At 32.5% G+C, this 12,219-nt stretch overlaps 1 protein-coding gene across 4 annotated transcripts in view; it reads right to left on the bottom strand.

Moving 5' to 3' along the window:
* Window positions 1-521: 521 nt before the first annotated feature.
* Window positions 522-12,219, bottom strand: part of LOC122716276 — a 49,661-nt gene continuing 37,963 nt past the window's right edge. For 3 of the 4 annotated variants that reach the window (XR_006346984.1, XR_006346987.1, XR_006346988.1), the window contains 4 exons: window positions 8,634-8,868; window positions 8,044-8,536; window positions 1,150-1,358; window positions 522-1,000 (listed from right to left, as the gene is read on the bottom strand). The gene's annotated coding sequence lies outside the window, so the exon portion shown is untranslated. The remainder of the gene's footprint in view (window positions 1,001-1,149; window positions 1,359-8,043; window positions 8,537-8,633; window positions 8,869-12,219) is intronic. The other variant, XR_006346985.1, reaches the window with a different exon arrangement.

The raw sequence follows: 12,219 nt of genomic DNA, 5'->3' as shown, positions 1-12,219 counted from the left end.
ATATTTTCTTCTTTAAAAATTGCATTATTATAATAAATTTAATTCTTCTTCCACTAACTTTTTCTATTTATTTAATTATTTTTACACGTGTTTTTTTACTTTCGATATATTCACAATATTTTTGTTAAGGAGTTTTAATTCATTTCCATCTCTCGTTAAATAATTAAAAGCTTGGAATATTTTTCATCAGGGAAATTTGATCGATACTTTTCCATTGTCAAAACACACTTTCTTTGTTTTTTTATTTCCAAAAATGTCATGAAAAAAAATAGTCTGAAAAACGACAATAGCTTTAATACCATTTTTACATATATGCAAGTATTCAATTGTTATAGCTGTCTTACATACTGCTTTGCCAATGGATCCTTCCAATACTTCCTTTACAATACCTTATTATTAGCAATACGTATACAATTTATTCATAGAAATTCTATAAATATATATCTATTCGAGAGCAACCAACAATCATTTTTCAATCGTTAAAATTACGAATATATATATATTTTCTTTTTTTTATAAATTTGAATACTTTATTGTTCCAGAAACATAAAACAATATTTTACAACGATCAAACAATGTCGATAACCGAATTTTCAATATTTCTCTTCAATACCAATATACTAGTAGTGTACAATTTATTCGTACGAAATTTCCAATGAATTTATACCATGTCAAAAGACTCATCACTACCAATAACCATTCTATGCATCAAACGTGTTTTCAATCACCAAAATTACAGAAACTCGAAATCCTTTCGAGAACAACTTTCCCATGAATCGATATTAATTCTGCAACGATTATACAGTATCAATAATATTTCTTGTATAAAGGTTTACTATGTTGCAAATTAATGAAAAAGTTTTCAAACGATTGTAAATCTCGATTGTAAACGATCATTTCTACAACGAACGTTTCCACTGCAGTATCCACGCTAGCAGGATTGAATTCGTGGAATTTATGCAAATAGTCAAATACCAAACTTCCTGTCATTATAAATTAACTGTAAATACATTAAATTTGTAATTAAATTGCAAATTTCCGAATCTCATTATTCGAGTATAACGATAAAATTCCACAGTAATTTTGCGCAGTTTAAACCCATCACTATCGATCATCTAATAAATTAACTAATACAATCGATAAAATTACCTTTGAATCCTCTGATTCACCATAATATGTATTTCCTGAAATTCTTTACATTCTCTTCTTTCTTCATTTTCATCTCCTCAATACACTCATCCACGATTCTATTAATTTGTTTTTTTACGAATGTTTTTATATTTTCATTTTATATTCCTTCTAAGAATTGACGTTTTTCCCTTGTAATGGTCGTCATACGAGCAAATCTACAGTTAACCCTGGAAATAAAAATTTTTATTAGCTACGAAGGGTGGAGATCTCTTAGCTAGATAAGCCTATATACAGGGTGTAAAATCTTTAGAGAATGGATAAAATGTTTTCATAAGCATTATTTTTTGATTGAATTTGTAACATTTAAAAATTATATTTTGTCTTCAATGTCTCGTTTTTCTATTTCTTTTTTTTATTAATTTTGAAAAATATTCTAGAGAACAAGAGTGATAAAGATAGAATAACAAAAAGAATAATTACGAATAATTCGTGAAAATTTCGAGTCTATTCTATCAAGGTTTAAATATATTCAAAAATATTCTCTTTAGAATATAAAAAAAAAGAATATAATAAAAAGATTCGAATCCATTTCTATATAAATAAAAAATCACAATATGAACAGTATATAATAAATTAACCAATCGATAAAATAGTATAAAATCGAATCTTCTAAAATTCACCAAAATCCTTTACATGCACTCCTTTAATAATCATTATAAAATCAGAACACGAAATCACACGTTAGAATTAGAAATAATCGTATCAATCATTTCTTTTCCACGGTGATAGGGAAAATTTAATAACTGCAATTACAAATAAAGTTACTTTCATAACTTTTAATAATTTATCGTTACAAAGCACAATAATCGCAAATAATTGTATAATATATCAAACATGGCCAAAATTATATACGAAAAAAAAATCTCAATTATATATAAGTAGTCACGGGATATAAAATGTTATAAATAAATTATTAATAAAAATTATAGGTAACTTTATTCGAGATTTTTCGACTCTTGCTCTGCCATTTCTTTCATTCGATTCAACGAATATTGCGATGAATTTCCGTTTAAACGAAAATCCGCAGAATTGCAGAGAATTTTTCGCGGACACCGTGTAGATGCCAGGTTTACGGCGCGTATATCCACGACGCCGACGTCGCGACGGGCGCCGATACAGGTCGACCCGTGGCGCCCTTTAATATCGCGAAACGCGAGCCGGGGTGCAGCTGCTCGATGAATAGGCCGTCTGTCTCTCGGCCAACTTCCTCCCCCCCTCTCTCTCTCTCCGCTCTTTCCCTCATCTCTTTCTCCTTCTCTCTTTTTCTCTCTCTCTCTTTCCATTCGACCCCTCCTTTCTCGTTAAGAAACCGCGGTGAGTTGACTCTGCGTTAAGCGGAGGATACTTTGCTCGTTTCTTTCTCGCCACCTCGAGAAGTTGGCGAATGAAAAAACGAAGGGGGAGGAGGAGGAAAAGGAGGAAAGGGGGCGCTTTTCTTCCTCCTCTTTCTTTCGCCCTCCTTTTGAGAGGGGAGGTCTTTGTCTCCCGCGCCTTTTCGCGCTTCCGGGACGTCGCATCGTCCCATTAAGAGGGGGAGGAAGGGAAGGGGGAAGTTGCGATTTCACGCTGCTGATGTTCCTGAGATTCCGTGCCGGGTTTGCATTCTTAATGATGCTGCGGGGTTGGTGAGAGAGACGAGGATGGAATAATTAGGTGAAGGTGATTATTTGAGATTTTTTTGGAGGAGAGATGGAAGGGAGAGGTAAGAGTGGATTGTATTTAATACTTTTTTTTTTTTGAATTGTTTTCATTGCTATGGGAATTTGATTTTTCATCTTTGTCGAATATTTTTTTATAAATCGTGTTTAAAATTATAATACTCTGATTAATGATATACGTATGTACATGTGATATAATAATTTATTTATTGAATTGAAATTGTAAAATGTCGTCGTAAGTGTCGAGGAAAAAATTGTATATTTATTTATTTCATCGATGCGTATATCTAAATTTCTATCCATATATTCCAACAATATTTCTTGATAAAGTATAAAATAGAAGTTCAATTACTGCTAATAAGTAAACAAAAAAGAAACCGTTATTACCAACAACAGAATTCGAAATCCCAGAAACCTGGTACACGTTCATTAGTGCCATCAGCATTCCATTTGAACTTCATTTATCTCCCAATAAAATTCCCCACAATTTACAATTAAACGATACACACCGCCAAACGCAACGAGTTAAACGATTCCCCCCACTCGTTAAACCGTCTCGTAAAACATAGTCCACCGCACCAGAATCTCGACCAGAATCTCTCCGCCAAATCTTCTTACCCTCCAACCACAATTATTCGAAAACCATTCTGCAAAATAGTTCCACTCCATCTCAAATCGAGACTCAAATCGGAGGAGGGAGAAGAAAATCTAATGAGTCGTCGGCTCTCAAATTTTTTTCGGAAACCCCCGAAAGGAAAGGATTATCCGGAATTATACAGGGAAGGAAGAAAGCGAGGAGGATTTCTTTTCAAAGGTTAATGGCTCGGCTCGTAACGAGCGGCCAAACTTGTCGAGGAGAGAAGGATACGAGGATCCGAGAATTTCTAAAGACGCGGCTCTCTGATCCACTATGTATACCCCTTTTCGCCGATTTTAATACCGGCCGCCACCCTTTAATTACGGGATCGTTTCGCGTGGATTTTCGTCCACCGTGAAAGACGTCTAACTGTTGCAAAGTATATCCGTGTCTCGTGGAAGAATTATTGTAATTGAGCCTCGAGATTGGCAAGTGGGTTTTATTTGATTTGGTCAGAACGAGTGTTATATGCTTGTTATAAGTTCTTTTTCTCTGGTTCTTCGATCGAATATTTGGTTATTTCGTTGCGACGTGTGGAGATTGTAATTTTATGGGAATGTTTTTCAAAGATTGCTCGTGTTAGAAAAGGATCCAATCATCGGGAGAATGTTTTTTTCAGTGGAAAATTTTTTTTATTATTTTCTTTTGAATTTTGTAATTTTGTAGTTTTTTTTTTAGAGGGTTGCTTGTGTTTGAACAAGAATGAATCATCGAGAGAATCTTTTTCTTTCGTTGAATTTTTCTTTTTCTTTTTCTTTTTTTTGTAAATGGATGGAATTTATAATTTTCATCATAAATTTTGGAAATTTATAATCGAAATTTAATAGAAATTAGATTCGAGGAGAAGATTGTGTAAAAAATATTTTGTTCGTGCATGAATTCGATCCAAAGGTTGTGGAGTAAATATCGTCACTTCGATCTTACGCCAGATTTTCTAAGAATAAATTTCTATTCTTTGAAAGAACGTTCAAGATCTTCATGCATCTTTTCGAATCATCAACCATCCTTGAATATCTGGATTGCTCGATTTCACAAACATTCTTCTTGCCTATAAATCGTAGCAGTATGAAGAAACATAATTGAATAATCGTTGAAGTTATATAATTTTTAGAACAAACCTCTTAATTTTTATTCCAAAAAACTTCGATAGATTAAAAAATTTTCTAAATTATAACAAGTATCTATCGACAAAATTATTTTTTCGACGAAAAATGAGGACGATTCTCATGAATTCTCATTTTCCGAAATCAAACTCTTTTAATCGTTCAACAAATCAATTCCATTTGTGCAATTAACAGTTTATTTTTTTTTTTTCTACCTTTTCAGCCATAATTATCTCGAGTATCTTGCCCTCATCTTGGCAATGTTTGCCTCACTCCACTTGACGACTCATGATTGTCTTATTCTATTTGTCTGTTCGCTAATTCTTGTTCCACTGTCCATCCTCCCCCATTTCTACTCCCAATACGACTATTTATTACTCGTCTCACTCTTGACAAGATAATAACACCTTATTTATATTCCTCCGTATTTTTTATTCCAATTATTTTTATTCCAAATATTTTTTATTCCATTACCAAGACACACCCGGATATTATTAAAATCCCTTCAATTCCAAGAAAATGAAAATTTGCACTTCTTACATTGCGCTTTACGCGGCAACGGGGCTGCAGAAATCCACAGATCCCTCCCTCCTAATGGCTTAATTCCTGGCGGCCAAGGTGGGAAATCTCGGCACAGCATTCATCTAGAACGCCGAGTTTTCGCATTCCGCGTTTTCTTTAAAATAATGATTACGTCCTGTTTACGACAACGAAGGGGTTCACTCCGCCGTAATATGCACCCGTCATTTACAGAGAAATGCCTGTGGTCATTCGAAGGTCCTCCCTGTTGCGACGATTTATAATCTCGTCGATATATTTGAGGGGAGAAGGGAGGAGAGAGGGAAAAAGCATTTTCATGTTTGAACGGCGCGAATGCGAGCTTCTCGTTCGAATTTCCCGCGAAATTCGAGAAGAGGAGAGAAGGGAGGGGATCGGATACTCGCCGAAACAGTGAATATTTTGGGAAGTGAAATAATGGGTGAGAAGTAATTTTAATCGCGTTGAATTAATGTTAATTTGGGTTGGGAGGAGTGATTAATGGGTTCGTTGGAGGAAGTGATTGAGGAAAAGGGGGAAAATGGCAATGACAAGCGGGGTTAGACTCGATAATTGATGGAACTCGTGATTACGTCGTTACATGGATCGAAATAAATTTAGTAGATTGATTAACTTCTTTTTTTTTAATATTTATAACGTTTGATTTATGTACGTTATTTATGTACGTTATGGATCGAGACAAATTTAATTTGGATTGATTAATATTTTTAATTCGAATTCTAATTGTTTGTAATATTTCATTAAGAATCTTTTTATATCTCGTTTAGGTCTCGTGCAAATATTAAGCGTTTCTCTTTCGAAAATCTCACAAATCTCTGTTTAAATAGAGAAATATTTATTACCTTCCAAATATTGAAAATCCTTTTCTGTAAATCTTTACAATTTCAGTTTGTCAAATGTTTGTCCATGTTGCAATACAAATTCCTCCAAGTCTCGATCATCGAAAATTCACCCAATTTCTCTCTCTCTCTTTCTTTCTTTCTCTTGAAAAAAAGATATATATATATATACACACACATACAAAAAAAATAAGTCATACTTGACCAACATGACACACCTCTCACCCCTAGTTCCCCAAAGCGCCGAAATTGCGGAAATAAAAATAGGCCATCGTCGGTTCGTTCAATCGAAGGTCCTCGAAACTCGATAAGAGTCCTCCGTTTCCTTGAACGACGATTCTCCACGACAAAAAAAAAATAAATAAAAGAAACGATCCATAATAATATATCCGTATATCTCGTGTATATCCATGTACATTGGGCGCGAAAAATAGGAAAGATTCGTTCGAATCGATCCTTTCTCCGAAGGAAATTTCAATCTCGATGATTAAATGGGAACGCGTAACTAATAGAATTCACGTCCTCATGGGACGTGAGCCTTTTTTCCCCTCTCGATAAAAAAAATAACGAAGGAAGAGAAAAAGAAAAAAAAAGAAAGCATGGAAAGAGATAAAGAGGGAGAGGAGGACGAGAAAGAGAGAGGAGAAGGAGGAGGATTGCATTCTTATTGTACGGGGTTCGACGCGCTGATTACGCGATCGGGTATCTGGCGATGATGGTGGAAACAAAGCGTGAACGATGGATGAAAAGGCAAATAAAAAAAAGGACATCTCGAAGCGAGGGCAAAGAATTTGTTAAGCGGGTTAAGAGATAACGCGACATAGGGGACGAGTGTATTCCTCTGTTGGCGATAATGGATAAACTGGAACGCCTTGATTGCGTTCCGTTGTGGAAATTCGTTGTTTAGAAATCGAATTTTCATGGCTCTTTGGAGATTCTTCTTTTTTTTTTAGAGGAGACAAGGGATTTTTCCATTCTTTGCCATATGATTTTGTTTCTTTTTTTTTTTTTTGAAATTACTTTTGCAAGATGGCGAGCTGAAAATTGAATTTTTATAATCTGTTGAAATCTTGAAGTTTTGAAAATAGGTTCAGCTTCTTTGGTTCTTTGTAAAGTTTTTTCATTTGGATCTATTTCTTGATTTAATATTGATTCGCTTTTTCGCAAGTCGTGGATGTATCTTTAGAATTCTATTGCGAAAGTTTCTTTATTTGGGTATACAATATTTGATGCATTTTTCTTTTGTTTGGATAAAGTTATAAGGGAATTTTTAATTCCCTGTTGTTCTGAAAACTTTCTTCATTTTTTTTACAATTAAAATTAAAAATAAGAGTATCCTTCAGTTTTCTATTGTTTTCTTTATTTGAATATTTTATACCTCATGCATATTTTCTCCTTTTGATAAAATCATAAGAGTATGAAAATAATTTTCCACTCTTCATTTGTACAATCTAATTCTCATTTTCTTTTTTCTTCTATTTTGAAATTTTTATCATTATTCTTCGTCACAAGCACAGAAAAAAATATATTTCTACGATTAAATTTTTACATTCTCTCTCTTTCCACCTCTACTTTAATAATTCCTCTGAAAAATTGTTTTTCTTCAGTTATATATCCTCGGGCGCATGTTCTCTCGAGTTTCCTTGAAAATTAAAGTGCCCATGAAAGTTTTTTTCTACGCCAATAGAATGTTTTCGGTAGAACAGTATACACGCGACTGCGACTTAAAACTCGACTTCGAAGACTCGACTTCGAAGAGGGTTTAACAAGTTTAAAGACCTTAGATCCTGACTGATTTTCTTACGAATTAATTTAACAATTTATATAACCCTTCTAAATCTCTTTCACGGATGAAATTTTATTAATTTCTAATTCCACCTCTAATTTTTCACTTTTGAATAGGGAGGAGTATCGAATAAATTAAATCTTTCTAAATTTAATTCAAATATATAATAAATCAATTTGATTTAACAAGCGAACACGAAACGAGATCACAACGTAATCACTGTTTTAATAATTCAAAAATAACTTGAACTTAAACTCGCTCAATTACTTACAAGCCCAAAAGATTAATTAAGCCGACCTCCTCTCGTCGTCCTCTCATAAATTACTGTTATCAAGCCGTCCATTTATCGGCCTCCTAGTTAGGACAGCCGGATTGCCGAGATGGCACGCGTGGTTTCCACGCTTTGTCGTCGTTACGTTCCTGCGGAACACCTCTGCGGACCGCAGATTCCGCGAGGCAAAATCGAATTTCTGCCTCGTTCGCGTCCCCTCACTCCCACGAAACTATATTTACAGCTCGAATTCCGGCGGTTTGGACAACCCCCTCCCCCCGTTTTCCCAAACTTCCGCCGACGGAAACGAGGATTGTCACACGAGGATTGTTCCTTCCTGCTCAACCAGAGTGATGGATCCAAACTCGCGAGAGGGAGGATTTCCCAATTACGAAAAAGGTTCCCAATTAGGGTGTTGACTATTCCTCGTTCCTTCGCGGCGAAATCGGTGTAATTCGATTCGCGAAAGAACTTTGCACTCCTTGCTTTTGTACTTCCTCAAATGAATAGCGAATGGCGAATAAGTTTCATTTTTTATTTGTATTCATCGCGAGTTTATTATATATATTGTGCAGAGTGTAAATACTTACGTTGTATTTTTAGTAATTTGGATTATTATTATTAATTTAGGAGGAAAGATAGGGAATTTTTGATAACACATTGATTCATTTATCAATTTTTTTCAATACTTAATCTCGTACGATCTTCCAGCAGCATTGTATTTCTTGTTGTTCTCCTTTTCCTCTAGACAATTATTCGTAATTTATTTTCACTCTAATAATTGCAAAACAATTATATTTCTTATTCTACGCCAATATGCAGGATCTGTAAAATTAATTAATTTGGTTAGTAGAAGAATATTCGAGGGAGAGGGGAGGGGAAAAAATTTCATACCGATTCTCTCCGAGGCGCACCGGATTTTCGAATCGGAAATTTTCGATTCCACTTTCATGGATTATTCCCGGGAAGACAAAGGTGAGCCGCGCAAAAAAATCCGGGGAAAAATTCGCTCGACACGGCAGAAAGTCCGGAATTATGGTTGTTATTGGAACAGCCGAGTGCACGGGGATTCGAGTGTCGCGTGTGGATTCGTTTTTCTTGCGGATCGTATCAAAACCGGAGTCATTTGCGTGTCTTCCGGCAAAAAAAAAAAAAAAAAAGGGAAGAAAAAAAACGCCATTTCGTGATTGCTGTGGAAAAAAACGGAGGAAAGGATACTATCTCGGGGGTTATGTATTATTTATCCATCTGTTTTCTTCGAGCGTAGCGATTGGATAAGGTTTATCCATGCGTGAAAATTTTTCAATTAAATATTTGACATTTTTTATCGATTTTTATTGAATTTTTTCTTTCTCTCTCTCTCCCTTTTTTAAAGAAATAAATCATCATAAATTTTTTTATAAATCAATGCAGTATTATTTATCGATCAAAAATATATGAAAATTTTAATTCCTTATTGGAACAATTTAAACAGATGAAAATAGATTCGACACGTCCAGTTTTAATCTAATAAAATACGAAAGAAATACAATGATCAAAGATGACAGATTAAAGTACGAAAATAAATATATCACGTTGAATATTTAAATTTCGCTCATCAAGCGTTATTTCTATTTAAAATCATTTATCTATAATTCGTGGATATATCGTGTGGAATTCTTTGATATTGATTTTAGCTTACTTTTAAGCCAGCTTTATTTTCGATATATGTCAAAAAAATTTTAAATTTCAAATTTCCATATCGTGGACAATTATCACAGGAACATCATTGAACACGAGTAACAATCGTTGAACATATTTTGAATGGATCTTGTTCCACGTTTATCGTGGGAAAATATATTCAAAGTTTCCCTCGACGAAGCTAATAACTCAAATAAAAGTTAGATAACAGTTACGCGAAGAAGTTGAATTTCTCTATCATCTTTCCCCAAGAAACTATGCGTGCACGCGTATGCACTGACTGACTTTTCGGACGAAAAGATTTTTAATTTTTGCAATGACATAATTTTTTAATTTACAAAAGTATACTTTGTAAAATGAAGTGAAAATTTTTGTTAAATCTTCTTCTAGCTATCAAATTTTTAAAAAATTTATCTTGAAAATAAGAGAGTAAACCTAGGGACTTTTCGTTTTTTTGAAATTTAAAGTTTTTTGATACATATCGAAAATAAAGCTGGCTTAAAAGTAAGCTAAAATCAATATCGATGAATTCCATTGAGCACTTTTCGATATTTGTGCAATTTTACGTAAAAATAAAATTTAAAGGAAAAAAAAAATCACGGTAAAATAATTAATTGTAATTAAATATTGCTCAAAATTAAGAAATGACATTTTGGTTGATAATAAGATTTTTTTTACGATATATCTACGATATAGCATAAAAATATTTATATTATAATAAACATTTTGCATTAATTATTTTTTTTTAACCAAAAATAAGTAATGGTTAAAATGGTTAATAAATTTGTTAAGCGTCGAGAATAAGATCTTTTAAAGTACATATTTAATTATTAATACCATTATGTAAATTTTTCTTCTCGTAGAATTCGTAATTCACACATTGCAATTTGACAAATATGAACACTCAGCATGAAAATGGTGTAACAGCTTTAAGCATTCGTATTCCTAAGCACATAGCACTCATTAGGGTGACTAGTATGTCGAGAGAGAGCGAAGTTTACAACAAGAGGGAGCATAATGCTCGTAATTGCATCTAACTCGCTAACAATATTCACCAAACTTTTCCTTTTACCTCGAATAAAACGAATATTTAACAAGAAAAGAAAAAACGATAAATTTTAAAAAGATTTTTTAAAGTCAAATTAGTTTGTTTGAATTGGAAAAAATTCAAAGTTCGAAAATTTTTTTTTATGAAAATTTTTCACGATAAATTTTGCATGATGATACATTTTTCTATTTAACTTTATTCAACATTTGCCATTTTTCTCGAGACATTTTATTTTATAAAAACTTTTCTAAAAATTTTTTTATTGATCCATTACTTGAAAGGTTAAATTTAATCTATTTTTTGATATTAATAACAAATTTTTGATTAATGAGCGAGATCAAAAATGTTCAAATTGGAGATTGTTTATAAAAAAAAAATATAGTGTTCTTTTTTATAAACAATGTGAATTGTAATTAATCTATATGCATTATATTTCGGAATTGATATAAAAAATTAATAATGAAAATTTATATAAGCTGGAAAATATAACAAAAGAAATTAATTTTGACAAGATAAATAAATTCGATAATAAATAACGTGATGAAAATAATACAGATTTTAGGTATTTTTTTTAATCATCATGGAATTATTTAAAAGTACGATTTATTTCGATATTTCGATATTAAAATTTCTCAAAATTTTCCAACGAAAAAAAATATATTTAAAATTCGTTTCATTTTTTTTTTAAATAATCATACATTTGTTATTTAACCAGCAAGAAATTTTCCCCATTTATTAAAATGTATCCAATATTAAAAACCGATCATAAAAGTTCGTTTTATCTTTTTAACACTACTTGGAAAAATTTCCTATTAACCATTATTTACCCTCTACAGAAGTTAATTTAAATACAAATATTCGAGAGAAACAACTTCAATATCATCAAACTTCCCGTTGGTTTATCTTGGTTTATCTTGATGGGAAATGAAACGAAAAATAATCAGGAAAATCCACCGACATCAACCGATTTCCAATAAAATAGAATCGAGAGGAATGTGGAGGAAATCGCCGATAAAACAGTAATAAAAATAAAATCCTGCCCTAAAGAATATTTATAGGGTGTAAGAAGAGGGATGTAAAAAGAAAAGAATTCTAAAATATAGACCAATTTAATTAATTTTCATCTCGCTATTAATTTAAAAAAAAAAAAAATTACAAGAAAAAATTTTCGCGTTCAAAATTAGCTTCGCCATTTTTCCACGCCACTTATTCCTCTCCTCCCTCTCCCTCTCTATTCAAATTTCAAAGAATCATAGAAAATATTATTTTTTCAAAAAATTCTAGCTTCTAAGTAATTTTTCTACTTGCTTATTGTTGAACTCCTATTTTTCCTCTTATTCGCTGTAACGAACTATCGTAACACGTTCATTTAAAAAAAAAAAATTCTTTCCTCCAACATTTGCAAATTAAATACCACGACGAAACGAAACGAAAAAAATTTTAATCGA

This window comes from Apis laboriosa, unplaced genomic scaffold (assembly GCF_014066325.1).
Source record: "Apis laboriosa isolate Shangri-la unplaced genomic scaffold, ASM1406632v1 scaffold43_cov150, whole genome shotgun sequence".
NCBI lineage: Eukaryota > Metazoa > Arthropoda > Insecta > Hymenoptera > Apidae > Apis > Apis laboriosa.
This window is presented reverse-complemented; position numbering and strand designations above follow the sequence as displayed.